Here is an 11,293-nt window from a genome sequence, read left to right on the forward strand (position 1 = left end):
GGTTCAACTTTGATTTGCTCAGGAGGTGTATAAGTTCTAGTATTACTTTTACGAACAACAGTTGAAGCTTTAGCATGATCCTTTATCCTAACACGAAAAGGTGGTTTCTCAACATAAGTAGGAGGAACAATAGGATCATTATAGGTAATAGTCTTTTCTTCAACTGTAATAGGTGTAACTACTTTTACTTCAATGGGAGGATTATATTTAAACCACTTCTCCTTAGGGAGGTCAATGTGAGTAGCAAAATATTCATAGAAAGAAGCTACTATCTCAAAGTCAAGTCCATATTTAGCGCTAAATCCACGAAAAACATCGGTATCCATAAAAGATTTAACACAATCAAACTTAGGTGTCTGTAACGCCCCAGATGTAACTTTCCATATTTGTATCCAACTCTTGCCGTCTCCGGCGCTAAGTTATATTTATTTCTCGGGTTGGGTCTTTGTCTTCGTGTGTGTTGTTTTCGTTTTCATGCATCTCATATCAGGTCATCACGTGCATTGCATTTGCATACATGTTCATCTCATGCATTCGAGCATTTTCCCCGTTGTCCGTTTTGCTTTCCGGCGTTTCGTTCTCCTCCGGTGGTCATTTCTAGCTTTCTTTCTTGTGTGGGGTTTAAACATTTCCGGATTGGACCGAGTCTTGCCAAGCGGCCTTGGTTTACTACCGGTAGACCGCCTGTCAAGTTTCGGGTCATTTGGACTTCGTTTGATACCCCAACGGTTAACCGAGGGACCGAAAAGGCCTCGTGTGTGTTGCAGCCCAACACCCCCCAAATTTGGCCCAAAACCCACCAAACTCTGCTCCATGTCCTAGAGCGTTCGATCACGATCGTGTGGGCGAAAACCGCACCTCATTTGGACTCTCCTAGCTCCCTCTATGCCTATATATACACCCCTCCGTTTTCGGATCTCTCCCTCTCCCCGAAACCCTAAAAAAAAAAACAGATCAACCCCGCCACCGACGGACGTGTCCGGATCCGACCGGACAACGTCCGCCCCGCCGCCGCAGCGAGTCCCGCGCCGCCACGTGGCCGAGGCCCACATCGCCGCCGCCGAGGCCCGGGAGCCCGAGGCCGGCCCCCGCGGCCCGGCTCCGCGCCGCCGCTCTCCGCGCCCGTCCCCGACGCCTGCGCCGCCTCCTTCCCCGACGCCGGTGACCGGCGCCGCCGCGGGCCGCCTCCCCGCCGCCGCTCGCCTCCCCGGTCCGGCAGCGCCCCGCCGCGCCGTCCGCGCCATCCCCGACGCCGGCCGACCCCGCCGCCGTCCGCGCCGCCCGCCTCCTCACCGGCCCCGCCGCCCTCTCCCTCCCGGCCGGCGAGCCCCTCCTCCGCGCCAAGTCCGACGCCGGCGAGCTCCAGATCGGGCCGGCGAACCTCGGGAGTCGCGCCACTGCTACAGTGCGGCTGGATCTAGATCTAGGTTGACTTCTCTCCCCCGAAACCCTAATTTTCGTGCTATCTTCGACTGCTTGTATCTCCGCAACCGTAGCTCCGTTTTGGGCGTATGATATGTCAAAATCTTCGTCTCGACATGTACATCATTGCATTCCATTGCATCATTTGCATTTGAGGTCATCTTGATACCCAAAATGCTGTTAGAAGGAGGCTTCGTGAGTTAAATTGCAGATCCGTTAGTTCATCATGCACTTTTGTCATTTTTGCTATATTTAATTCGTGCATGATATGCCTGTGCCCCTTTGGGATGTATTGTGAAGCATTTTGTCTTCTTTCCAGAGGTGCCACCCATGCATTTTTAGGATGTGTGTGTTGTCTTGTGCAAGCTTGCGAAGTAGGGTACCTGAGAATGCAGATTTCAGAGACTTAGTGTTTTTCACTAAGTCTGGGATATTTTAGTTCATGATGCTATATGTCCAGCTTGTTTCCTAGTGATCCGTGCCTCTTTTGAGGATGATCAGTAAGGGAGTTTTGATATTTATGTCATGCTCTATCCATCCATGTCTTTGTTTGCATTTGTGGAGTGCTCTAGGTTGACTCAATCGAGCTCAACTTTTGCTTCGTTGTTAATCTGGGCAGATCGTTAACTTGTTTGCGATTTCGTCGATGCTACCGTTAGTATTCCATGCATGCTATGCCTTCGTTCTTGCCATGTGTAGCTAGCACTTTGTGTCTTCTTGCTGGTTATATGCTTTCCTTGCCATGTCTTGCACCGTAGTGAGTGCATCGAGCTTGTTTACATGCCTTCGTGAGTTAAATTTCAGCATGTCTCAGTTTTCACTAAGTCTGAAAACTGATTGTGTTCGAGCGATGTTCGTGAGCTCGGTAGAGTATTTTGTGAACCCTTTTGGCCCCAGGTCACTTTGGGTGTTTTATTAAGCTTGTTGAGTAGCTCCATGCCATGTTCTTACTTGTCATGTTCAGGTTTTCTATCATGTTGTTTTGCTGCTCCGAAGAGGGCTTCGTGATCTGAAATTTCAGACTAGTGTTAATTTCACTAAGTCTGAAATCTGTTTTGCATTTGCGTTTTAGCCATGTTTGTTTGAACCTCTTAATGGATGAATTTGCCTATGGCTCAGTGCTAGTGTTTTGTCAACCATCTTGTGTACATCACTGCCATGTATTTTGTTTTCATGTTTGGTGGCTGTAGCATGCTCATTTCGTTGCATTTAGATGCCTACTTGCTGTTAATCGCAGACCGGTGTCGTATCTTAAAACGCTTGCCATTTCCAAACCGTAGCTCCGATTCCTATGATCTTTATATCGTTTTCAAGCGATTTCATCCCCTCTATCCAGTGGCACACTTGGTTTTCCAAGTTGATGCCAGGTTCATGCATTTCCTGTCATATCTTGCATTCTGCATCCCGCATCGCATCCCGCATAGCATATCGTCATCTCATCATATTGCTTGGTCTTGCCCGTGGTTGATTGTATCCTTGTTGCTTGTTTGTCTTGTTGGGTAGAGCCGGGAGACGAGTTTGCTACCGAGGAGCCCGTTGAGTTTGCTTGTGAGGATCCAGTCAACTCTGACAACTGTGCAGGCAAGATGATCATACCCTCGAAATCACTACTATCTTTGCTATGCTAGTTTGCTCGCTCTTTTGCTTGCCACTGCTTCGATGCCTACCTTTTGCTTGTCAGCCTCCCAATTGCCATGTTGAACCTCTAACCCACCTTTGTCCTAGCAAACCGTTGATTGGCTATGTTACCGCTTGCTCAGCCCTTCTTATAGCGTTGTTAGTTGCAGGTGAAGATTGGAGCCGTTCCTTGTTGGAACATTTATATTACTTGTTGGGATATCATTATATTGCTATGTTATCTTAACGCATCTATATACTTGGTAAAGGGTGGAAGGCTCGGCCTCTCGCCTAGTGTTTTGTTCCACTCTTGCCGCCCTAGTTTCCGTCATATCGGTGTTATGTTCCCGGATTGTTGCGTCCCTTACACGGTTGGGCTATAATGGGAACCCCTTGATAGTTCGTCTTGATTAAAGCTTTTCCAGCAATGCCCAACATTGGTTTTACCATTTGTCACCTAGCCTCTTTTTCCCTTGGGTTTCCGGAGCCCGAGGGTCATCTTATTTTAACCCCCCCCCCCCCGGGCCAGTGCTCCTCTGAGTGTTGGTCCGAACCAGGCAGCCTGCGGGGCCACCTCGGGGAAACTTGAGGTTTGGTTTTACTCGTAGCTTGACCTATCCGAGCGTGCCCTGAGAAAGAGATATGTGCAGCTCCTATCAGGATTTGTCGGCACATTCGGGCGGTGTTGCTGGACTTGTTTTAACCTGTCGAATCATCTTGTTGTACCGAGATACCGAGTCTGATCGGTGTGTCTTGGGTGGAGGTCTATTCCTTCGTTGACCGTGAGAGCTTGTTATGGGCTAAGTTGGGACCCCCCTGCAGGGATTGATCTTTCGAAAGCCGTGCCCGCGGTTATGGGCAGAAGGGAATTTGTTAATGTCCGGTTGTAGATAACTTGAATTAAACTTAATTAAAATGAATCAACCGTGTGTGTTACCGTGATGGCCCCTTCTCGGCGGAGTCCGGGAAGTGGACACGGTGTTGGAGTTATGCTTGCGCAGGATGTTCCTTTAGCTTCTCGCTCGAGCTTCGCCTTCTCTTCTCGCTCTCTTTTGCGTATAAGTTAGCCACCACATATGCTAGTCGCTTGCTGCAGCTCCACTTATATTTGCCTTGCCCATTCCTATGAGCTTAAATAGTCTTGATCGCGTGGGTGTGAGATTGCTGAGTCCCTGTGGCTCACAGATACTACTACTCCAGATGCAGGTCCAGGTGTTTCCGCTCCAGTTGACGATTACGAGCTCAGGTGGGAGTTCGACGAGGACTCTCAGCGTTACTACGTGTCCTTTCCAGATGATCAGTAGTGGTGCCTAGTTGGGGTTATCGATTCAGGACCTTGTCGCATGTTGGGGGTCTTTTCTATTTTGGCGCCGTAGTCGGGCCATGAGTGTTTGTTTGATGGATGTTATTTATGTACTCTGATGTGACGTGGCGAGTGTAAGCCAACTATGTTATCTCCCCCTTTTTATTATATATTACATGGGATGTTGTAATGATTGCCTGACTTGCGACATTGCTTTCAATGCGGTTATGCCTCTAAGTCGTGCCTCGACACGTGGGAGTTATAGCCGCATCGAGGGCGTTACAAGTTGGTAATCAGAGCCATCCCCGACCTTAGGAGCCCCATTGCTTGATCGTTTTTAGCAGCCGAGTTGTGTCTAGAAAAATGTTTTGAGTCCTTAGGAATTATATATCGGAGAGCTTAGGAATTCTTTTACTTCCCAGTCTCCTCATCGCTCTGGTAAGGCATCCTGGCGTAGAGTTTTGACTCTTCTCTTCTCAAATTTCACTAAATTTTTTTTAGGATCACGCGAGTATCTTGGTTTTGTTCCGATGGTTTTGTGACGAGAACATTGTTCTTGGTGCCTCCTGTCTTTAGGGGTTGTGGCAGTGTCCCGGGGAGTTGAGCTCCGAGGTGTTGTCGTCACAATTTCATCGTTGCAATTCTGGTATACTTGAGATATGTTCGCCGACATCGAAAATCTCTTTTATGCAGTTCGTTGGTGAGATAACCTCGACGCCACCCAGTACTGGGGCGGGAGTTCGGGAGTATCGCCATAACTTGTATAACGGATGCTTTTCGAAGGTTGAGGTAGATGGTTTCCGAAGTTTTCCTGGTTATGTGTTGAAGGATGGATATAGCTGGATGTAGGATTTGCTAGTTTGGGTGAGATATTGTGCTTCCCCTGTATCCCCAACACCTGATTGCATAACCGGAAAGGTTCGGGAGTATCATAGGTGGGAATTCTAGTAGCTCTAGTTCTTCTTCCACGGATATTGGTTTGAGATTGGGATTTCTTACCGATTATTCGTTCTTGATCCGTACCTTGTTGATTTATTTCTATACCTTAATTCTTCGTGGCAGCATCTTTACCTCCAAGTTTTGGGATTCTTTTCAGAAGGCTATGGGCACCAACATCCGCTTCAGCACAGCTTTCCATCCTCAAACGAGCGGTCAAGTCGAGCGTGTCAACCAAATTCTTGAAGATATGCTCAGGGCTTGTGTGATCTCCTTCGGCATGAAGTGGGAGGATTGTCTTCCTTATGCTGAATTCTCATACAACAACAGCTTTCAAGCAAGTTCGGGCAAGGCCCCCTTTGAAATTCTGTATGGCAGGAAGTGCCGTACCCCTCTCAACTGGTCGGAAACCGGTGAACGTCAGCTGCTGGGTAATGACTTAATCACAGAAGCAGAAGAAATGTGCAAAGTCATTCGTGATAACCTCAAAGCAGCCCAGTCCCGCCAGAAGAGCTACTATGATAGTAAGCATCGTGATCTGGTTTTCGAGATCGGAGATCATGTTTACCTCCGCGTCTCTCCCATGAAAGGTACTCGTCGCTTCGGTATCAAAGGGAAGCTTGCCCCTAGATACGTGGGACCTTTCAAGATTGTCAGCAAGAGAGGCGACCTCGCCTATCAACTCGAGCTTCCTTCAAACTTTGCAAATGTTCATGATGTGTTCCATGTCTCTCAGCTTCGAAAGTGCTTCAAGACTCCTGACCGCACCGTCAACTTCGAGGACATTGAGCTCCAAGAAGATCTCTCCTATCGTGAGCACCCAGTTGCTATTCTCGAAGAGACAGAACGCAAGACTCGCAACAAGTCAATCAAATTTCTCAAAGTCAAGTGGTCACACCATTCCGACCGTGAAGCTACCTGGGAACGCGAGGATCACCTCCGTTCTGAGTACCCGGAGTTCTTTCAGTCCTAGATCTCGGGACGAGATCTTTTCGTAGTGGTGGAGTGTTGTAACGCCCCAGATGTAACTTTCCATATTTGTATCCAACTCTTGCCGTCTCCGGCGCTAAGTTATATTTATTTCTCGGGTTGGGTCTTTGTCTTCGTGTGTGTTGTTTTCGTTTTCATGCATCTCATATCAGGTCATCACGTGCATTGCATTTGCATACATGTTCATCTCATGCATTCGAGCATTTTCCCCGTTGTCCGTTTTGCTTTCCGGCGTTTCGTTCTCCTCCGGTGGTCATTTCTAGCTTTCTTTCTTGTGTGGGGTTTAAACATTTCCGGATTGGACCGAGTCTTGCCAAGCGGCCTTGGTTTACTACCGGTAGACCGCCTGTCAAGTTTCGGGTCATTTGGACTTCGTTTGATACCCCAACGGTTAACCGAGGGACCGAAAAGGCCTCGTGTGTGTTGCAGCCCAACACCCCCCCAAATTTGGCCCAAAACCCACCAAACTCTGCTCCATGTCCTAGAGCGTTCGATCACGATCGTGTGGGCGAAAACCGCACCTCATTTGGACTCTCCTAGCTCCCTCTATGCCTATATATACACCCCTCCGTTTTCGGATCTCTCCCTCTCCCCGAAACCCTAAAAAAAAAAACAGATCAACCCCGCCACCGACGGACGTGTCCGGATCCGACCGGACAACGTCCGCCCCGCCGCCGCAGCGAGTCCCGCGCCGCCACGTGGCCGAGGCCCACATCGCCGCCGCCGAGGCCCGGGAGCCCGAGGCCGGCCCCCGCGGCCCGGCTCCGCGCCGCCGCTCTCCGCGCCCGTCCCCGACGCCTGCGCCGCCTCCTTCCCCGACGCCGGTGACCGGCGCCGCCGCGGGCCGCCTCCCCGCCGCCGCTCGCCTCCCCGGTCCGGCAGCGCCCCGCCGCGCCGTCCGCGCCATCCCCGACGCCGGCCGACCCCGCCGCCGTCCGCGCCGCCCGCCTCCTCACCGGCCCCGCCGCCCTCTCCCTCCCGGCCGGCGAGCCCCTCCTCCGCGCCAAGTCCGACGCCGGCGAGCTCCAGATCGGGCCGGCGAACCTCGGGAGTCGCGCCACTGCTACAGTGCGGCTGGATCTAGATCTAGGTTGACTTCTCTCCCCCGAAACCCTAATTTTCGTGCTATCTTCGACTGCTTGTATCTCCGCAACCGTAGCTCCGTTTTGGGCGTATGATATGTCAAAATCTTCGTCTCGACATGTACATCATTGCATTCCATTGCATCATTTGCATTTGAGGTCATCTTGATACCCAAAATGCTGTTAGAAGGAGGCTTCGTGAGTTAAATTGCAGATCCGTTAGTTCATCATGCACTTTTGTCATTTTTGCTATATTTAATTCGTGCATGATATGCCTGTGCCCCTTTGGGATGTATTGTGAAGCATTTTGTCTTCTTTCCAGAGGTGCCACCCATGCATTTTTAGGATGTGTGTGTTGTCTTGTGCAAGCTTGCGAAGTAGGGTACCTGAGATGCAGATTTCAGAGACTTAGTGTTTTTCACTAAGTCTGGGATATTTTAGTTCATGATGCTATATGTCCAGCTTGTTTCCTAGTGATCCGCGCCTCTTTTGAGGATGATCAGTAAGGGAGTTTTGATATTTAAGTTATGCTCTATCCATCCATGTCTTTGTTTGCATTTGTGGAGTGCTCTAGGTTGACTCAATCGAGCTCAACTTTTGCTTCGTTGTTAATCTGGGCAGATCGTCAACTTGTTTGCGATTTCGCCGATGCTACCGTTAGTGTTCCATGCATGCTATGCCTTCGTTCTTGCCATGTGTAGCTAGCACTTTGTGCCTTCTTGCTGGTTATATGCTTTCCTTGCCATGTCTTGCACCGTAGTGAGTGCATCGAGCTTGTTTACATGCCTTCGTGAGTTAAATTTCAGCATGTCTCAGTTTTCACTAAGTCTGAAAACTGATTGTGTTCGAGCGATGTTCGTGAGCTCGGTAGAGTATTTTGTGAACCCTTTTGGCCCCAGGTCACTTTGGGTGTTTTATTAAGCTTGTTGAGTAGCTCCATGCCATGTTCTTACTTGTCATGTTCAGGTTTTCTATCATGTTGTTTTGCTGCTCCGAAGAGGGCTTCGTGATCTGAAATTTCAGACTAGTGTTAATTTCACTAAGTCTGAAATCTGTTTTGCATTTGCGTTTTAGCCATGTTTGTTTGAACCTCTTAATGGATGAATTTGCCTATGGCTCAGTGCTAGTGTTTTGTCAACCATCTTGTGTACATCACTGCCATGTATTTTGTTTTCATGTTTGGTGGCTGTAGCATGCTCATTTCGTTGCATTTAGATGCCTACTTGCTGTTAATCGCAGACCGGTGTCGTATCTTAAAACGCTTGCCATTTCCAAACCGTAGCTCCGATTCCTATGATCTTTATATCGTTTTCAAGCGATTTCATCCCCTCTATCCAGTGGCACACTTGGTTTTCCAAGTTGATGCCAGGTTCATGCATTTCCTGTCATATCTTGCATTCTGCATCCCGCATAGCATATCGTCATCTCATCATATTGCTTGGTCTTGCCCGTGGTTGATTGTATCCTTGTTGCTTGTTTGTCTTGTTGGGTAGAGCCGGGAGACGAGTTTGCTACCGAGGAGCCCGTTGAGTTTGCTTGTGAGGATCCAGTCAACTCTGACAACTGTGCAGGCAAGATGATCATACCCTCGAAATCACTACTATCTTTGCTATGCTAGTTTGCTCGCTCTTTTGCTTGCCACTGCTTCGATGCCTACCTTTTGCTTGTCAGCCTCCCAATTGCCATGTTGAACCTCTAACCCACCTTTGTCCTAGCAAACCGTTGATTGGCTATGTTACCGCTTGCTCAGCCCTTCTTATAGCGTTGTTAGTTGCAGGTGAAGATTGGAGCCGTTCCTTGTTGGAACATTTATATTACTTGTTGGGATATCATTATATTGCTATGTTATCTTAACGCATCTATATACTTGGTAAAGGGTGGAAGGCTCGGCCTCTCGCCTAGTGTTCTGTTCCACTCTTGCCGCCCTAGTTTCCGTCATATCGGTGTTATGTTCCCGGATTGTTGCGTCCCTTACACGGTTGGGCTATAATGGGAACCCCTTGATAGTTCGTCTTGATTAAAGCTTTTCCAGCAATGCCCAACATTGGTTTTACCATTTGTCACCTAGCCTCTTTTTCCCTTGGGTTTCCGGAGCCCGAGGGTCATCTTATTTTAACCCCCCCCCCCGGGCCAGTGCTCCTCTGAGTGTTGGTCCGAACCAGGCAGCCTGCGGGGCCACCTCGGGGAAACTTGAGGTTTGGTTTTACTCGTAGCTTGACCTATCCGAGCGTGCCCTGAGAAAGAGATATGTGCAGCTCCTATCAGGATTTGTCGGCACATTCGGGCGGTGTTGCTGGACTTGTTTTAACCTGTCGAATCATCTTGTTGTACCGAGATACCGAGTCTGATCGGTGTGTCTTGGGTGGAGGTCTATTCCTTCGTTGACCGTGAGAGCTTGTTATGGGCTAAGTTGGGACCCCCCTGCAGGGATTGATCTTTCGAAAGCCGTGCCCGCGGTTATGGGCAGAAGGGAATTTGTTAATGTCCGGTTGTAGATAACTTGAATTAAACTTAATTAAAATGAATCAACCGTGTGTGTTACCGTGATGGCCCCTTCTCGGCGGAGTCCGGGAAGTGGACACGGTGTTGGAGTTATGCTTGCGCAGGATGTTCCTTTAGCTTCTCGCTCGAGCTTCGCCTTCTCTTCTCGCTCTCTTTTGCGTATAAGTTAGCCACCACATATGCTAGTCGCTTGCTGCAGCTCCACTTATATTTGCCTTGCCCATTCCTATGAGCTTAAATAGTCTTGATCGCGTGGGTGTGAGATTGCTGAGTCCCTGTGGCTCACAGATACTACTACTCCAGATGCAGGTCCAGGTGTTTCCGCTCCAGTTGACGATTACGAGCTCAGGTGGGAGTTCGACGAGGACTCTCAGCGTTACTACGTGTCCTTTCCAGATGATCAGTAGTGGTGCCTAGTTGGGGTTATCGATTCAGGACCTTGTCGCATGTTGGGGGTCTTTTCTATTTTGGCGCCGTAGTCGGGCCATGAGTGTTTGTTTGATGGATGTTATTTATGTACTCTGATGTGACGTGGCGAGTGTAAGCCAACTATGTTATCTCCCCCTTTTTATTATATATTACATGGGATGTTGTAATGATTGCCTGACTTGCGACATTGCTTTCAATGCGGTTATGCCTCTAAGTCGTGCCTCGACACGTGGGAGTTATAGCCGCATCGAGGGCGTTACAGTGTCATACCTAACTCCTTACCATCATCAGAACCCCAATCTTCAGAGTTGCATTTAATTCTTTCCAATAAGTCCCATTTGAATTCAATAGTCTTCAGCATATAAGAACCAGCACAGGAAGTATCGAGCATGGTGCGATGATTGAGAGAAACCCGAGCATAAAAATTTTGAATAATCATTTCTCTGGAGAGCTCATGATTGGGGCATGAATATAACATTGACTTAAGCCTCCCCCAAGCTTGAGCGATGCTTTCTCCTTCGCGAGGCCAGAAATTATATATGTAATTACGATCATGATGAACAAGATGCATAGGATAGAACTTCTGGTGAAATTCCAACTTCAATCATTTATAATTCCAAGATCACGTATCATCACATAGCCTATACCATGTCAATGCATCTCCCTTCAAAGATAAAGGGAAGACCGTCCTTTTGACAACATCACCAGGAATACCTGCAAGCTTAAATAATCCACAAACTTCATCCACAAAGATAAGGTGTAAATCGGGATGCAATGTTCCATCTCCTGCAAATGGATTAGCTAGCAGTTTCTCTATCATACCCGAAGGAATTTCAAAGTGAACATTTTCAGTAGGTTCAGTAGGTTCAGGATCAACTCTTTGCTCTACTGGTCGGGGCGAAGATGCCCCAAACAAGCCCCTCAAAGGATTAGTTTCCATAGTAACAAGTAACAAAAAATTTCAGCACACTATATAAATGTTTCCTTACCAAGTTCCACTCACCAAAAGCGC

Source organism: Triticum aestivum, chromosome 1B, assembly GCF_018294505.1.
Source record: "Triticum aestivum cultivar Chinese Spring chromosome 1B, IWGSC CS RefSeq v2.1, whole genome shotgun sequence".
NCBI classification, from domain to species: Eukaryota; Viridiplantae; Streptophyta; class Magnoliopsida; order Poales; family Poaceae; genus Triticum; species Triticum aestivum.